General features: G+C 34.5%; 1 protein-coding gene across 9 annotated transcripts in view; it reads right to left on the reverse strand.

The window, feature by feature from the left end:
• Positions 1–20,274, reverse strand: part of LOC115219411 (zinc finger MIZ domain-containing protein 1) — a 453,289-nt gene that overhangs the window by 306,196 nt on the left and 126,819 nt on the right. For all 9 annotated transcript variants that reach the window (XM_029789607.2, XM_029789592.2, XM_036507756.1 and 6 more), the window contains exon 2: positions 1,905–1,930. The gene's annotated coding sequence lies outside the window, so the exon portion shown is untranslated. The remainder of the gene's footprint in view (positions 1–1,904; positions 1,931–20,274) is intronic.

Below are 20,274 nucleotides of genomic sequence, written 5' to 3' on the forward strand. Positions count from 1 at the left end.
TTTAAGGGTATCACAAAAGAGTAGAACTGTTATCTTTACAGGGGAGGTAGGTAACTATTTATATGTACATACATACATACAAACAAATAAAAAAAAAAAACAAGCAAGTAAACAAACAGTTGTCCTACACTCCTGTAAAGGTAACTGCTCTACCGTTTCACAATACCCTTTAGACCAGGAATTTTTCAGCACCCCCTCATATTTATTTACAAGTAGAACAGAAGTAACTGGATTCTGATTAATGGTTTGGAGTTTATAGTTGGTACATTGAACTCTCTCAAACCAGAATAAATTAATAATACTATGTAACAAATTTGTTGTTTTTTTTTTATTTCCTATTTGCATCTATCTAGAAATCAAAGGAAATGACAACTATTCTTTTCAATCTTTGCTTCTGTGACACGTTAATCAATGTTTTCAAACTGACATATTTTCCATTACATTTCAGACAGACTCAGCACTGAGTTGCTGAAGCAGAACTATCGTTATAGCAAATATTCTGCTCAATACCACAGACTTGCTTGTCAGATGTTTGACCTTAACCGCTTGAGCATGTCTCTGAGTGGCTGACAATATGTGCATCTCTGATCAAGAGGAAGAGTAGTGAAAGAGCATCATAGTCATGTAGTGAGAGGGATTCTTTGTAGTTTGAAGTAACAAAAACAAAGTTTGGAGGAAATATTAGCCAATTTTCATACTTCTTAGGAGTAAGCTAATAGGAAATAACAGTTGATACCCAAGAAAAATCGTGTTACATGGAGTAATTAACAATTATTCTTTACAAATAAATGTTTTATGATATTCATAGGCGCAGGAGTGGCTGTGTGGTAAGTAGCTTGCTTACCAACCACATGGTTCCGGGTTCGGTTCCACTGCGTGGCATCTTGGGCAACTGTCTTCTGCTATAGCCTTAGGCCGACCAAAGCCTTGTGAGTGGATTTGGTAGACAGAAACTGAAAGAAGCTTGTCGTATATATGTATATATATGTATGTGTGTGTGTGTGTATGTTTGTGTGCCTGTGTTTGTACTACCTAGCATTGCTTGACAACTGATGCTGGTGTGTTTACGTCCTCGTCACTTAGCAGTTCGGCAAAAGAGACCGATAGAATAAGTACTGGGATTACAAAGAATAAGTCCCGGGGTCGATTTGCTCGACTAAAGGTGGTGCTCCAGCATGGCCGCAGTCAAATGACTGAAAATAGTAAAAGAGTATGTTTGATATATTTATAAACATTTAAATTTTTTCTTTTCTTTTTTATTTTTGATCATATTTATTTCGTAAATATCGTGAAATATATATATATAAAATACCAAAACTAATAATAAAAATAAACATGAAATGTTTATAAATATACCAACACACCCAAATAAAATAGGGCACAGGTAGAAACTTCAAAGGAACTTAGTCCAAACCCAAATTTAGCATCCCAACAGTTTGATGTAACAAGTTTATGCAGCACCGACTAGTTAAGTGGAGCTTGTTATTCTACATATGCTACAAAGAAATTATCTTGTAAGATAGTGTCTGCTTTCTATTTAATTTAATATAGCATTCTTGGTTGCTGCTCTTAAATATTATACTTAACTATTTTCAACTCCTTGCTCTTATGCTGAGCAATATCTACTTCTAATGCATTTGCTACACTTCTAAAACAGCTAATACTTAGTTGCCATGCTGTCTGAAATGTTACTTCTAAAGCATCACTTTATAATCTATTTCCTGTTTCAGTATTTCTATGTTTATCATGCTTTTAATATACAGCCGGTCCAAGTGAATATGAAGAAACAATAGCAACCATTCTTATCACTTCAGAAGTAGACTTTTAGCACATTCATTCTTTAAAAAGAGGATTAACTCAAGAAGGAAAATAACTAATAAAAAAAAAATATAATGAAAACTTACCTAGAACATACTCTTCAGATCAGAGTCTATGGAAAGAAAAATGAAGATAATCAAATCAGTAAAAATATATTTAACGCTAAAAAGAAATTATGTCTACACACACACATGCACACACACACGCAAAAAAAAAAAAAAAAAAATCGGAGAATTTAGTAACAAATATTTGGTATTCAGCAACCTGGTGGATTGTTTTGTTTGTTGATATCAGCACAAGAAATAAATGAAGCATGTGCTAGTAATTATTTTGAAAACTCACAGGACCCACAATAAGTTTAGTATTTATAACTGAAGTATCAGGTCTTATACATACTGCAGCAAGTTTTAAATCTGATATTTTCATCAGCCTCAACAAATCGTGGCCGAATTTTTGTTTTGTTTTGGGATTCAGCTACTGAAGGCCTACAGCTTTATAGAGAATTTGTTAATATTTCATTTCTAGATTAGATGGCTTATATCATCATCATCATCGTTTAACGTCTGTTTTCCATGCTAGCACGAGTTGGACGGTTCGACCAGAGTCTGGGAAACCAGAAGGCTGCACCAGGCTCCAGTCTAATCTAGCAGTGTTTCTACAGCTGGATGCCCTTCCTAATGCCAACCACTCCATGAGTGTAGTGGGTGCTTTTTACATGCCACTGGCACAGATGCCAGGGGAGTCTGGCAGTGGCCATGATCGGTTGGTGCTTTTTACATGCCACCGGCACAGAAGCCAGTCAAGGCGCCGATAAAACAAAAAAACGCTTTTATTACTTCATTAGGAAACCAAAAGCAAATTGTCCACATTATAACAATACTTTTTAAAAAAATACAAAAAAAAAAACAGAAGAAAATTATTACAACCAACACCTTTTGCAGTATCACTAAATAGTTAAGTTTCAAAAAGTTATGCCTCACATCAAATCTGTATTGCATTTATTTTTTCTTTTTCTTTTTTCTATATTTGCCCATTTCGTGAAAACTAAGAATCTTTGAAACTGCTTCTACTACAGACTTGGATTCAATACAGATCTATTGGACTAAGGCTATTAAACTAGTCACATTTGATAGATTTATTGAAATACTTCATCTGCACCTGAGAAGTAAAGACTGTATATGGCTGACAAGTTTCTAATTCAAGCAAAGCAGCTTTTCAATATTGTTTCATTGTTATCAATTTAATAGAGAAGTTAGCATAATTTAATTGGCAAGTTATCAGAATCCAAAAGAAAAGGGATAGATTAAATTATGGTTTGCAGGACTGATTTAATTTTCATGTCTGATGTCAAAATCTTACAAAGAGAAGATGTACTGTAAAACTATTCAAAGTCAATGACTTGCCTCTGAGGTGCAGAGAATAACTAATGTTGGCATATAATGTCAGTAACAATTGAGAGATAAAGTGCTTATTATAGGTTAGAATAAGCCAGTTCAAGTAGACATGCAACTGAATAGTTCAGGTCCTTTACTCCTGACTTATAGGTTCAAACCTGCCACAGATGTGTAGCTTTGTGTTCTTCAGTGAAACACATTACTTTGCAAAATCATTATGCTGGCATCCCTTTATGATGGAGTACCTTTATGTCGGAATCTACAGGTTTGTCTCACATACAACCGTTGACAAACACATAAAACGAAATCAAAATCACTGAACAATAAATACGGCTTAAGCTTATCAACCTATTAGTAAAAACAAAATCAGAATTAATACTTTATCAATAGAAGTATTTAAAAAGAAACAAACAATATTTAACTGAATTGATTAAAAAGTCTGAATAAATTATATAATGATAAATAGTTTTTTTTTTTTTTTTAAAGCTTTATAAGTTTTCATTAACAATATCATCATCATCGTCATTTGATGTGGTTTCCATGCTGGTCTGCATTGGATGGTTTGACAAGAGTTGGCAAGCCAGAAGACTACTTAAAAAGTTTTATAACTTCAAATTTATTTTGTCTAAAAGTCTTCTTCGTCTACAATTTCAGTTGTTAATAATGATATATCAAAAATGTTCCAATTCACAATGCAACTTTGAAAATATATGCCAGAACTATAAGTTGAACTAACAACATAATTTTCATTAGTTTTCTGACACTCTATCAAAAGGGTAAGTAAACATGCATTTAAGGACAGTTATACCACAAAAGTCTTTCCAAGAAGTTTATAGGCATTTGAAATGTTCATTTTTATGCATATCATATTCTAACCATTAAGATGAAATTATAAGCACCTATAAATGCTATTGTACACAATAATTAACACTAATCAGAAAGCAATAAATAAGTACAATACAGCAAATATAAAGTCTACCAATATGGGTAGCAGACTGAATTCATCGCACAGTTTAACATTCCCCACCAAACCCTTGGGTGCCATCAGCAAAGTTTATTCTGCTGCATGTATTCCAACCAAACTTCTGAGCTGAGGATAACTTGATATCTTTATATTGCTGATACCTACTGTATCTATATGAGTTGTGGTTTCTTCTTCCTATTCATCTGGTAGTCTCAGAAGTAAATAGCGGATCTTTTCGGTTTGAACAGCAGTTTTTTCTAGCGGTATCATATGAAATTGTCACCCATAATTATCACCCTAGTATCGATCTATTGCATTTCAATCTGTTTTATAGTTAGGGTTGGTTAGGAGTGGGAGAAGGGTATCTTTTTTTCTTCAGAAATGTAAATAAACCCAATCTGTTTCTTAAACGAGGGACATATTTATATGGCACAGAATGTTTTCACCTCAATAGACGTCATTGATTGGTTGAAATTGCAGAAATTGAAGAGAAAGAAAACAACAAATATCTTACAAACTATAAAATTTTCTCAATAAAGCCAAGAGAAAAAGATGTTTTATAAACACATTCTACCAGTATACGAAGTTTAAAAGTGTTTAGTTACGTGGAAATTATTTTTAAAAACTGCCGGTCAAACCGAAAAGATCCGTAAATAGCTGCTGTCCTGCTTCCTCTGGCTAAAACATAAGCATATATAAAAAGAGTAGGACCTGTGATGAGATTTGAACCACATACTCATTGTTTACTTGATGACCACATTATCCATAACAATTGTTTGAGGAAAGGAAATGGCAGAGGCTACTGTAGCAGTTTCTGTCATTTTCTTTCCTCAAACAAAGTACTATAAACTGTTGCTTCTGCCACTTTAACTGATGTTGACTGACAACTTAAGACTTAAAATAGTACACTTAATGCAGTAGAAACAATTTACGTTACTTGATTTGAGAAGAAGAAATAACCATACATAATAGTGCAATTGGTAATGTGATCGCAATAGATATATCTATGGTTCCGATATTGTCGATAGGATTGTTGCTCTTTTCTGTTCTCAAAGCAAGCAATATCATTAATATTCTAGTTTGTTAAGTAATTAGGAAGTAACATTGAGGAGGGAGACTTTGTAGCAGCATAACTAACTCCTGTAATAGACAGCTAGTAAAAGTGATGAGTAACGAAGAATTTCTATCCTGCTAACAGAAATGATCAGCAAAATATAGCTGAAGTCAGTTCAATTAATTATAAGAACTTCTAACAAAATTGGCTTTCTGCCTAGTCAAATGAAAGTCATCACCAACATTGTTGTATTTTCTCCTTTCCACTTTTCCATAAATCTCCCATTCCAGACTAATTTAATAAGACTGCATCATCATCATCATCACCACCACCACCACCACCACCACCACCACCACCATCATCATCATCATCATCATCATCATCATCATTACTATTATTATTATTACTAGAGTAGTATTAATAGTAGAGTGGTACACTAATTGCTTAACAGTAATTAGTTATGTCCTTCAAAGTTCTGACTTTAAATCTTGATACAGTTGACTTTGACCTTCATCTTTCTGTAGTTGATACAAATAAATACCAGGTAATGAGATCAGGATTGATTTTATTGATGGTCTCCCTCACCTTTCAAATTTTTTACTTTGTACTAATATATGAAATTTTATTTTTAGTCTATTACACCTTACCTAAGATGCTCAAGAATTTTTAAAAAGTAAATAAATAAAACATTGGTGGTATCATCCCTGCCACCATCACCATCACCACCACCTCCATTATCATCATTATTATTCTGTCCATTTATTTATACTGGTATCAGTTGGATGGATCTCTCCAAGCACAGTGTCTCATCACTTATCACAGTCCTTCATCATCTAATATATAAACAACAGATAAAACTGCCAATCTTTGATGCGTTTGTTGTGTTAAGGTGTGGCTTTTGTGGCTGGATGCTCTTCCTACAAACCTTTTTGCAATATGAATTAGGGTGCATTTTATCATATCACCAACACCGAGAGATTGTCTAACAGGCCTGAAGTAATCTCTACTGTAGTGTATCAGTTTTTATTCAGCTATCTGCTAGCAATCATGACTGCCTTCATAATTTATTTAACTGCTATCCTCTAGAAATACCTTTGAATGTTTAAGGTATACATACTTATATGAAGACTGCTTCCAAGTTTTTTCTTTTTTTTTTTTTTCTTTTTCTTTTTAAAGAGTTGCTAGTTTTTGCAAGTTACCAGAAAAACTTCTCTTGTTAGTAGTAAATACGTCAGGAGTCACGACTATTTCCCAGAAGTAAGAACAGGTCAAGGCAGGTATGAGTCATGGTGCTAACAATGGCTGGCCAAAATGATACCAGAGATTCTAAAGAAGCATTGAGCCTCAACATTTCCACAGAGGATAATTTTTTTCAGAGTGTTCTTTGGCTCTATTGAAAACTTGTAGCACAGGGTTACCCATAAAAATATATATGGATTTCTAAAACATTTTACATATAATTTAGAAAGAAGAGCTATGAATGTGTGAGTGTGCATGCGTGCGTGCGTGCGTGCGTGCGTGTGTGTGTGTGTGCACGTGCGCGCATATATGCCTTCCCAACAGAAAAGATTTAAGTGAATACTATCAACTCAAACACTGGCAGAAATATTGTAATGTGCAGTTATGGGTGAAATTCTTTTGGCTTCTGTTGTGAAACCAATGGCAACAAATTGAAAGACAATGCAAAATTAAAACTCTTCAAGATATAGCTGTACACATTTCGTAATAATTTTAATAAATAACAACTATAATGATTTTAGTTTAAAATGATTTCAAGTATGAGTTGAAAAAAAAATATCACTGGTGTTGACATAATACACACAGAAACACACACATACAAATATAATTTTTCATTCTCCTATTCCTTCACAGATTTTATTCATCAAACTACTAGCTTATGAAACATAATTGGTATCAACACATAAGCATTCATAGATATAGGGAAACACACAGAGAAAACATACACAAATATTATCATAGGCTTCTTCACAGTTTCTAAGTACCGAATTTCATCCATGAATGACTTTGGTTTGAATAGTCATCAGCATACGTTTTTTAAAATCTTTTTAATTATATTTGTTTTGACATTTTTTTAAAAATTAGTCTGCCAGTTTTTATGTTTTGAACATCAGAATCTGGAGCAAAAATTGTTTTCATCTAAAAAAATTTTTTTTTTTTCTAAAATTTTGGAAACTGATTATGTTTGAGGGATTTACAGCAGCAGTACTCCTTTTTTTTTCTTTTCTTTTGACGCTATTGTATATAAATATATTACATTTGCATTTTAAGTGTAAAAATAAATTTTGTTTACATTTGAAAGTGTTAGTTATTTCATTTTCTGAGAATTTAAAATGTCGTTTCAGGATGAAAATGAAAACGTACACAGAATATATTTTTATACAGAAGGGAAAAAAAACTAAAAGAAAAGCCCCCTTTTTTTCCTTTTCTAATTTACAGTTTCTGAATCTCTTACATTCAAGGCAAAAAAACCTGAGGACTATTTAAAAAAAAGAAAAGTTTAATAAAAGTTTGAAGAAGGTTAAAAAATTCTATGGTAGGGGTTTTAAAAAGTCCATGTGAAAACAAATATATATTCACCATTGACTCCCATATCTTTGGAGATGATGGAAAATACATACACAATCAAACTCCTATATACACCTGTAAAAGTATACACACATGCACCAACCTCAAATTAGTATTGGTTATAAACATATGCCTACACACAAAAGCATATGAATATACTCTAACTTATCTCAGCCATTAGACTGCAGATATGGTGGGAAATGGACTTCAAGGGGTTTTAGTTGATCAGTCAAGATACTTATTTTAATGGTTTCTGTTTAGTGAACATCTAATTTACCTTTTGATATAAAGGTAATCAATTCAATGTACCATTTTATGCTAGCATAGCCAAACATGAACATACATGCTTGCATGGATTGTGTACACACACTCTCTCTCTCTCTCTCTCTTTCTCTCTCTCTCATATACATATAATAGGCTTATTTTCCATCTCACAAATTTCATTTTCCAGATACACAAGACAGAAGTAGAAAACATTTGCACAAAAACTCATGCAGTAGGATCTAACTTGGAATGCTGTAATTTCAGCATGAACTTCTTGAGCATAAGGCTATATCTGCAATTGTTTATGCACATGTGTGCATACATCTGTGTGATTGTGTGTATACAGAGACAGAGAGATAGGAGAAAAGGATTACAAAGAGAGAGATATACCACAGACAGTAACAAAAGTGCAAGACTGTTTTTATAACCTTGAGTAATAATATTTTATTTATCTCATTGTTTAGCTTGAAAATACAACAATCCCATTACATAAATAGTTTTCAATTATTACTAGTTGAAGATCAAAATCGTAATTTGGTTTTTAGAACTGATGTCCAAATATCAAACTGAGGTACAAGGCTACAAATTTGAAAAAAAGGGGAATGGAATGTCTTGAGAGAATTGAAGACTTAAAATATTTTGCAATCATTGAGAGCTTAAATATTACTCTACTTCATCCAAACAAAAGCTAGGAAGAGGTTCAAGTTGTTACCAGGTAGGCATATGTTTTCTATCACAGCAACACTTGAAAGAGAAAAGTAGTATTCACATGAAATGTACTGACATTGTGTTTATTTGTTTGTTCTACACAAATGAATTTAGAATCAGAATATAAATAAAGCTACAATCAGAGAATCAAGTGGTGTTGGGTTGGATGTGGTTAACCAACGTACAGTTTTCCGAGAAAGAAATTTTTTAAATTAGCATATGTATCCACATATACATATACATATGCATATACTCACTCGGTGTCACATATACACATACTCACTCAGTGTCAAAAACTACATACAATAAAAGCAAGTTCTTAGTAGTCTGTATTTATAAGTTTTAACATGGAATGAGCTAATTTTCACTTTAAGCATATTGCTAGTAGCATTTTCGAAAGGCCTGGACATCGTGGACATTGCAATAGTTATCATCTCTATCTACACTTGTACTGAGTCTTTTATTCAATTAATGTCTATTTGTGCATAACTACTTATAAAAAAAAAACACTTGCACAACCATATGAAAAACAAAACTATATATATGCATGTACAATTATGCATGTATTTGCATATAATAACAAAACTACTAACACAGTGTAGTTATGGATAAATATGTAAACAGAAATCACAAAAACCTATTTGAAACTTGTAGACAAACAGTAGCAGCTTCAGTAACTGAATGTGTGACCAGTTTTGGACTGTTGTTGTTAAGCAACAAGACGGATAAAGGTGATTAGGTGATGGTCTAGGGCTTAGGGGCGGGAGATCCCAGACCTTGGGGGGTGGGGAACTTTGGTCGTCTTGTAGTTGAGAGCTCTTCGTTGACACCCAACACCACCAGGAGGTGGCCCTCGGAGTCGCTGGAAATGGAGATCTCCAGGTTCAAATTCTTGAATGGTGTTTTTGGACTGTGCGACTAGTTTTGCCTTTCTTATGGGTCATTATATTAAGTGGGTAATTGTTTGATTACATCTTTCTTAAGAAGATATATTCTTTTTAAATAACAATTTGGAAGTAAGGTAAGCAGGCCTTGGTCAACCATAGTAAAGACAAGACTAATCGAATGATAGTCACTTTCAACTGCCAAAAGTTCCTCTGGTTTTCCATGGGTTATATTTTCGCAGCTTGAATAAATATGTTTCTTAAGCCAATTGTATATGATTTCTGCATATAAATATCTATTGCATGCATGAGCACATGCACACACACACACTGTGTGTGAGAGACAGACAGACAGACAGACAGACAGACAGACAGACAGACAGAGCAATTAAGCAGACACTTCAAAATTACTACCAAGTTTTACTTTGTAAAAACTGTGTGTCTGTGTGCCCAAGATTCCACACAGTGGGACAAAATTCAAAGTTATAAGAGAAAAATGCAAAAAAAAAAATGTACTTTTGTGTGTTTACATAAAGTCTGAAGATTCATGGTGTGTGTGTGTGCGTGAGAGAGAGAGAGAGAGAGATTCTATAAGAAAATGCCACTAATTTGTAAAAGAAGAATTAATGGGTAAACTTTGAAAGAAATTGATAGATTTAAATATCTGTGAAGCCACTGTTACATTAAATAGAAACAAAAAGCATCAAAGAAATTATATGAAGGATTGGACAGGACAAAGTTGCTTAGGGTAAGATCAAATATATTTTGCCAAATAAATAGCAATCAAAAAGAGTAAGGAAGTAAAAGTCCTACAGGCACACATAGAACCTATCCTTACATATGGTTGTGTGACTGGAATAACAACCAACAAGTGTAAAAGGTGCAGAGATGTTCTGGAGAAGAATGTCCTGAGATGTCCTAAGCAAATAGAGTGACAAATATGAAAGTCTTTAGATAAGCAAAAACCACCAGAAAGTTCTCAACAACATAAGGGGGAGGGAGGAAAGCGGCTCAGTTCATTGGCCAACATATGATCAAAAAAGGGTAAACTTTTCAGCACAGGAGAGAATTAGGCAACTGGAATGAAGGTGAAACCAGGGAACCTAAGCAAAAGATACCTGATGACCTTACTAGCTGACTTGATATTGGTATATTCATGTACAGGATACAGGATAGCAGTTTCATACATATACAAGAACAACAGGGGAAGCAACTGAGAGCCAAGTGTATGTCTGTGTATATGTATATCTACATGTCATTCAAGCATGCGTGCATGTGTGTGTGTGTGTGTGTGTGAGACACTGTATGTATGTATTTATGCAGAAAGGTTATCTTTAGGGCTGTGTGAGCATGTTTCTATTAGCATATAGGTGGTGTGTGTATGTGTGTGTGCGCATGCATGGAACTGTGAAGTGCGTTACCCATGAAATTCTTTGTAGATATTGCTTTTTGTAGAGAATATGTGTGTATGTGTATGTCATTGTTGTGAGCGTGTGTGGGTGTATATTTCATTGTTGCGTATGTTGGTTAAGCCTAATATGTATAGCTGTTAGTGCATGTTTGTATGTTTGTATATCCATGTAGCCTGGGTGCATATAATTCCATATATGGTCTATGTATTTGATTTTCTTAGAAGCTGTGCATGTATGTGTGTTTCTTTTAGTGAATAGGTGATAAGTAAATACACATGACCGTGTGAAAGTAGGAAGTGTGTGAGTATGCTTGGGATTTTCTACAAGTTGTGTAAATGGATGTGTTTGCAATGTTGTGTGTGTGTGTGTGTGTGTGTGTGTGTGTGTGTGTGTGTGTGTGTGTTTCTGTGTGTCCCTTGCATGATATGAACTCTCTCTTGCTTTACTTAATTTAAAATGAAGACAATAACCTGAATACACTACCTAGAAGTAATATAATGAATTGTCTATAAATAATATAATGAAATGTCCATCATGCAGAAACATGTTCCGAGACACATTTATAAAGGAAAATATGGAATTTTGAATAAATGTATATTTAACTGTATAAACATAATGCCCTGAAAAAATATATTTTCCACTTCTTCACTGGCTTGACTCCCTTGCAAGAACAAAATCAAAAAGAAAAGAAAATGAAATGGAACTACTAATCAACATATTGTTCTTTTGAGGGAAAAAAAATGTAATCGCCAACAAAGGAAATTCGAACATATGACAATGGTCATGGGATGTAGAATAAAGAGACAAATCATTGTCATAAAGCTACATTAGAATTTAATGTATGTGTGCAACCAACTCACCAACAGGACATACCAGCCCTGAGAAAAATGGCTGACACTAACAAAAACAGACAACAGAATACTTTCCATATCACATACACACTATATTCATAGAGTGAGAAAGTCTTTTATGCTTCGAGCCTATGCTCTTTGACAGGAAGGAACACCGAAATAAACACGGAGAGAAAATAAGAAAGGTTTATTGGCTAAATTTTCATTAGAATTATAATGTGTGTGTGTGTGTGTATAAATATATATATATATAATGCACTAATGTATAGTGCACACTAATTATGGGTAGAGAAATTACAGGCAAAATATATCTTGCGCATTATATGCACTAATTTTCATTAGAATTATAATGTATGGAAAATGGAGATTAGTCAGATTTATTATAGTTGCTGTATAAGATACATTGTAAAAGTTCACAAATCCTAAACAGAACAAAAGTGATTTTTTAATATAATAGTAAAGGGATTCTGTAGTACCTTAATGTCACAGCTGACAAACATGGGGTTCCAAGGAATTACTGCCATCAACATTCTGTTTGAAAGGCCAGAATATAACACTTTCATTATTGAGAAATGTAAACACTTTCCTTGTCTGAATATGTAGATAAAACAAAATACTTGAAATATTCAATACTGAAAGTGTTTACATTCTGAATTATGTCTTTTATAATGATGGCAGTAATTCCATGGGACCCATCTTTGCCAATTGTAACAATTTTAACATTACATTAAACGATATATATCCTACATTATCTATGGAACGATGAATTGATTGGAAGGTCATGGCTAGAACACATTCATGTTATAGTGTTTTGAAGCAAGTTATTAAAACAAAATTTTAAGATGTACATGTTCTTGTAACAACATATATACACAAACTAAGATATGCAGCTGCGTGTAAACAGAAACTAATAACATTTCATCATTTTGTTATTTCTGTTTTGCTTTTACATTTCGTTTCTGAATATTTTAACAGTATTAGTAAATAATAAACATGCTTGATTAATATGGTCTGTGACGTGAGCATACATTTGAAATAAAATGAACACTTAATATATTATCACTATACTATAGAAAAATGTAACAACAGTTTAAACTCCTTGTTATACATCACTTAGCTAGTACAATAACTAACTGACTTCTGGTTATGCCACCTCGACTGTGGCCACATGTGTACTACTAATTTTTAGGTTTAAAAAGTGTTTATTTCATGGGAATAAATGTGTGCATGTATGAGTACACACACATATATACTGTTATACTTATATATCATCATCATCATCATCATCATCATCGTTTAACGTCCGCTTTCCATGCTAGCATGGGTTGGATGGTTCAACTGGGGTCTGGAAAGCCAGAAGGCTACACCAGGCCCAGTCTGATCTGGCAATGTTTCTATGGCTGGATGCCCTTCCTAACGCCAACCACTCTGTGAGCATAGTGGGTGCTTTTTACGTGCCACCGACACAGGTGGGAGACGAGGCTGGCAAACGGCCATGATCGGATGGTGCTTTTTACGTGCCACCGACACGGAGGGGCCAGACGAGGCTGGCAACGGCCAATATATATATATATATATATGCATGCACATGCTTATGCAGACACAGTTTCTCTCTCTCTCTCTCTCTCTCTCTCCGCCCATATATATATATATTCTCATATCCTCTGCACTGAAGGCTCATGTCTTACTACAATGCAGCATTACAGTTCTAATATAAACATCATACAATCTGCCCTTCACTCTGAAGATAAATAAAGACCTTTGTTGCCTACAACAGTTATAGCTCCTTGAAATTTCTCTAACCTATTTTTGCCATGGCTGCTATACTTTCAAAGCAACCACCTACCCTGCTAATTACATCTCCTAGGTAACAAAAGCTTCTAGTAAACTGTCCAAGAATTTAAGAGAATCTATTTCCGCTGTGCTCATGGTACACACTGTTCAAGTGCATCTAGAGCTTACATTTTCTGTTAGTCTGTGTATGATTCCACTATACCTCTTATTTGTTGCTAGCTTACAATGGGTACAGTATATTGAGATTATACCTACTCCTTTTCTGCATCTCAAGCAAGGCCACTCCCCTGAAGACACCAGGGATTTATCTTTCCCACTCACAAAATCCTTTGTCTTTGGTAAGTTTACCTTAAGACCTCTCTATTCTAGGTTTAGCTTCAAAGCTGGGAACTTCCTCCCTAATTCCCTTGCAGATTCAGCCATGCAAAGCCATTCCCATTGATAGCCATTGACAGTGTTGGCTTGTAGGACTATGATGATTAGGAGAGGACTGAAGACTGAACCTTGATGAACTCTTATCCTCACACTAAATTGTAACTAACTGCATCTTTGTACTCAGTTCGTACAGCCCTCACAAGCCATTCATCTCTATCTAGTTCCCTTAGTGATCACCAAATTACTGAACATGGCACCCAACCAAATGCCTTCTCTAAGTCAACAGATGCCAGTAGTAGTGGTTCACTTATGGCCAAGTACTTCTCCTGCAGTTGATCCACTAGGAAGAATGCATCTGTGGTGCCTCATCTGGACATGAAGCTAAACTGCATCTCAAATAGGTCAACTCTGTCATGGATCTTCTTATGAAATAGTTTGATTCCCTTATAATTTCCTCTCTCTCTAAAACATCCCCTTTGCCTTTGGAGCAGTTTATGATGATACCTTTCTGTATGACCTGATTAATTATCTGGGTGGTAATCATGTATCCATATAACCAAGTAAACTATGCAGGTGGTAAATAAATAAATATGTATGCACATACATACAGACATACATACATCCTCATCCCCATCATCATCATCATTTTATGTTCACTTTCCTAGTTAGCATGGATTGGACAGGTTGTCACAGTCCAAGTCAGTCGTTATTTAGACTTACTTCTCCCTAAATGTGTTAGAGACTATGTTTAGTTGTATGATTCATTTTTAGCTTGGTTTTTACAGTTGGATGTTCTTCCTATGATTAACCACTTTACAGAATGTACTGGGGACATTTTATCATGGCACCAGCACTAGAGAGGTTGTCATGTCCTTGACAAGACCAACAGTCCCTTTCAACTCTATGTCACCTCAGTACATTCAAACAATGACTAACAATGTCAAACAAAGAAGTTAAATGGAAAAGAAAAAAAAGACATAATGCATTGCTTGCACAACTCACAACAAGCTTAAGATACCAAGGAATCATACTATACACAACCATGGTTACATAATTCAATTCACTTCAGCAAAACTGAACACAGCTCACAGCACTTTATCACCATAATCATCACTCAATGTCCCTTTTCCAAGCTGACACGGGTTGGACGGTTTGACAGGAGCTAACAAGCCAGAGGATGGCACTAAGCTCTACTGTCTTCTTTGGCATAATTTCTATGGCTGGATGCCCTTCCTAATGTCAACCACTTTACAGAGTGTGGATAGTGCTTTTTACGTGACACTAGCAAGGTCACCGAGTAACTTACAGGACAAAACCTCTCAACTGAATGGGGAGTTGTACAGGGGGAAGTGGGTTTGTGCCAAGTGATGAGAGATTAGAATATGACAGAGAGATAGAAACAGGTGTCTTGCAATAGAGGAGATACATGGCGTCCCCAGTTGGAGAGAGAGAGAGATGAAAATGTGTTGGGATACACCCTCAAGTTACAGTGAGTGTGAAGCGGTCAGAAGATTGGATAGAGTGAGTGAGCAGGTAAGTTTGAGAATACTTCCACTTCACCACAAAAAAACCCAACTCTCTCACCTTGTTTTTCAACTTTTTTTTTCCACCTTTCATTCAATTCCTTTCAAATTGAACTAGTAACCAATCCATCAAGCTATAATCACTGAATTACCTGTATGAGATACAAACTATCACAAAGGCTGCCTCTGATTATAATAAGACATTCAACAATTGTATTTTGCAGGGACATATGGTGCATATGTTCCAGTACAGTTATTGTGTGTGGTGTGTATTTCTAATGATATTCATACTTCACAGAGAGAGATGGGGGGGGGGGCATTGTAATTATTAAGTATACATTTGTTGTGCATGTGCCTCTAATCTTGCCTTCAATGATGCTTACAATTCAGAAATAATAGTAAAAGTTGCATCACCTGGACTATAAAAGAATACCATTTTGAACAGAAGTGTAATAGATATTTAGCAACCTTTTCCACACAAGATCTGTGTTCATCAGTTGCCAATGGCTTACAGTCAGGCTGACTGAATATTAGCCAATTTTCTTGGTTAGCAGGGAACACAAGGTATTTGTATGTCTTTAAGATAGTAATTTATATAATAAATAACACATACACACACAAATATATATATATATATATATATATATACATATATACATACATACATATATTATATATATATATAATTATATACATACATATATTATATATATATAAACGATGATGATGATGATGATGATATACATACATACATACATATATATATATACATATATACGACGGGCTTCTTTCAGTTTCCGTCTACCAAATCCACTCACAAGGCTTTGGTCGGCCCAATATATAAATATATGCATATATGGGCACAGGACATCAAAAAAACGTTAAACACAATGAAAAACGAAAACAAAGACAAAAACAAATGAACTTTTTTTTCAAACAATGAAAAAAACAGGAAAACGAGACATACAACATATAGAATATTCCCCTTCATCAGTTGTCCCTGTTTCATCTATTCCGCGTCTCGAAGGTATATGTTTGTATATATGCATATAATTATATATTATTTATATTATTATATGATTGAACGCCATGCATCCTCTTGCAAGTATATATATATATATATATATATATATATATATATATATATATATATTATATATATATATCAAAAATAAGGGTGAAAAAATTGGATATTAATTTAATAATAACATCAATTTAACACCAAGTGGTTTAGCGCATAAAAACCTGGGATACAGTAAAAATTAATACACAAATATAAGAGAGCGACCACATAGTGGACGCTCTCTTATATTTGTGTGTGTGTGTGTGTGTGTGTGTGTGTGTGTGTATTTGTGTGTGTGTGTGTGTGTATGTATGTATTATATATAGAGAGATATGTGCAGCATGGGTGTGTGGTTAAGAAGTTAATTGAAGATTCTCAACTCTAAATGTGTGTGTGTGAGGCAGACAGACAGAGAGTGGGTGGGGAGAGAATATAGATATATTAAAGTGTATTTGTAAATGCATATGAATATATGTTTGCAAAATCTAATCACTGAACATACATGGCTTAATCCAAGAACTCAATACATGTATATAATATATTAAACTGATGGACAGGCTTCATAATATTCAAATTCACTGATTGAGTCAATACCAAATCCTTAGTACATACCAATCTAATATGATAATTGAGTGAGAAGAAAATATTTTGTCATTGATAATAATTGGAACCACATGACTAATTCTAAAGACTATCTGCTGATATCAATCAATAAGAATGAACATCATAAGCAACTGTATCAATCATGTGATCTATCACCTGATAAACTACTTCAGCAACCAGAAAGCATCCAACACCTTTAAATACCCCGAACAACCACCCCGTTGCATCATTTCAAATTTACTCATTGATGAGTGTATGCTTGACTAATATCATTTACATAGAACCTTCAGCTATGAGGAAACAGTTTAGTTTATCAAGACACGATTATATATACTTGTGTGTGTGTGTGTGTGTGTGTGTGTGTGTGTGTGTGTGTGTGTGTGTGTGTGTGTGTGTGTGTGTGTGTGTGTGTGTGTGTGTGTGTGTGTGTGTGTGTGTGTGTGTGTGTGTGTGTGTGTGTGTGCATGCGTGCTCACTCACTCTATCTAATCTTCTGACCACTTCACACACACACTTATATTGTATGATATATGTATCGTGTGTATATATATATATATAATATATATATATATATATAATATATATTATATATATATATATGTGTGTGTGTGTGTGTGTGTATGTAGAGTGAGAGAGAGACAGACAGACAGATAGATAGATATCGCAGTGAGCCAGTAGAATCATTAGCTGACTGGGCAAAATGCTTAGCTAAGATCAACTTTGCTTTTCACCCTTTTTGGGGGGGTCAACTAGCTCCTCCCCACAAAATTTCTTGTGCTTATAGTAGAAAGCAGACACAGGCAGACACACACACGGACACCCACCCACCCACACACTCTTATATAAAATGTGTGAGTGCATGTGAGTACATGCGCACACATGCAGGTGTGTATGAGTGCATGTGTAAGTGCATGAGTATGTGTGTTTTATATGATGGAAGTTGTAAATGAACTGCAAATGGTATTACTTTTTAGTTCAGCTGACTTAACAGCATTTGCAGAACTATTGCATATATCACTTCTCAGTTAAATGCAATGCAGAATCATAGCAATTGGGTTTGTATAGTCATGTATATGTCTTCTGACTGCCAATAGAAAGGCAACATGTATTATTAATTATGGCAGTCATATGTCATTTATTGCAAATTATGGCAGTCATATGTTCTTTTAGGCAGTAATGATTATTGGCTTATTTTGGTTCATATGCCTACAAAGTGGCTAACAAAATTAGCCTTATCCAATGAAGTTTCTTTTTCTTATGTTTCATTTCAATTTTGTATTGTTAATGCAATTTTCTTCAAAATGCACAAATCTATCAAGATTTTTTTTCTTCTCTTTTGCATCCTATCAATTGCAATTTTTTCTTCCTAGCTTTCCACACTTTTTATTTTTCAGTTCAGATTTAAGGCAACTTTGATTTCAGTTTGTGAAATATTTCTCCATAGAATAGATGCCTTCATCTTTCAATACAAACTATGTGGCCTGCCCGATTCAGTCTGCTACATCACATCAGAGCTTCTATGCTTACAAAATTTGTTAACTCCAAGATCTCAACATCACCCCTATACACACATGATAGATTGGTCAAAGACACTTCCATTGAAAATGTACCAGCTGTTAAACATATTTTGAAAATAATGTACATGTTTCACAGCTAGACAACAGATGAAATGTAGGTTTTGAAAATAGATATTTGAATGTCACAGTCAACGGTGGCAAAAACATCATTAGCATTTTTATGTCAGCTTTCTCTATGTTGGCATAAAGAAAGAAAGGTGTAATACTGATGTATAAAGGTAAAGACACCCCCCGCATGCGCACATACACATATATACATAGAAATATATATTATAGATATATAAAAGAAGCCACTTATTACATAATCATGGATATTATCATGCTTTTGTTATCGAAATTACTGAGACCAAAATTCTTTCTTTAAAATATATTAAAAATTATCCACTTATTGGTATCAAAACTCTGGATAGTATCAAAATGTGTCAAGTAAATCATTATACAATGACTAAAATCACATGGAATCTAAAGAAAAATCTAAAGAAAAAAAGCACTGCTAGCTATGGAGATGTGATAGATAGTTGCATGTTGGAGCAGTGATGATGGTAATGGCATCATATGATATTGCTGGGAATGGAGGAGGAAGAACTGGTGTGTTACGTTAGTCAGTGTTGCTGGTAGTATTGGTATAGGTATTGGTGTGTGTGTTGTGTGTGTGTGTGTGTGTGTGTGTGTGTGTGTGTGTGTGTGAGTGAGTGAGTGTGTGTGTGTGTGTGAGAGGAGAGTATAGAAAGCCATTTGTTAAAACCACAGCTGATGTTATTAAACAGTTGTTATCAAAATTACTGCATCCCTAATTCCTTGTTTAAAATAAAATAAAACAAATTATCCAATTAATACAATCAAAGCTCTGGATATTTTATCAAAATTATAAATAACATGCTGCATAATTGCAGTAATCACTATGGGGATCTAAAGAAAAGTGTCACGAGCTATGGAGACATATGTAATAAGTTGGTGGCAGCGATGGATGGCAGTTGCAGGGGTAAAGATGGTGGTGGAATTTGTATGCTGTGCCTGGGAATGAAGAAAATGCTGGTGTGTTAAGTTCAGACAGCTTGCTTTGTGCCTTTGAAACTGTGTGGATTCCTTGAAAAACAGGAAGATGGCTAGCATTAGGAAGGGCATTCAGCTGTAAAACAATGCCTCGATAACAAATTTGTCTAACCTGTGCTAATATGGCAAAATGAGCTTAAAACAGAATGAATGAATGAATGAATGAATGCATGCATGCATGTATGCATGCATACATGCAAATTGCAAGGAACCTCACTAGTGCAAATGGTATGAAAAGAGCACCCAGTCAGTACACACTATAAAAGGTTAGCATTAAGAAAGGCATCCAGCCACAGAAATCATGCCAAACCAGGCACTGGAGTACAGCTCAGTCCTTAGATCATCAGATCT

Source organism: Octopus sinensis, linkage group LG1 (assembly GCF_006345805.1).
Source record: "Octopus sinensis linkage group LG1, ASM634580v1, whole genome shotgun sequence".
NCBI classification, from domain to species: domain Eukaryota; kingdom Metazoa; phylum Mollusca; class Cephalopoda; order Octopoda; family Octopodidae; genus Octopus; species Octopus sinensis.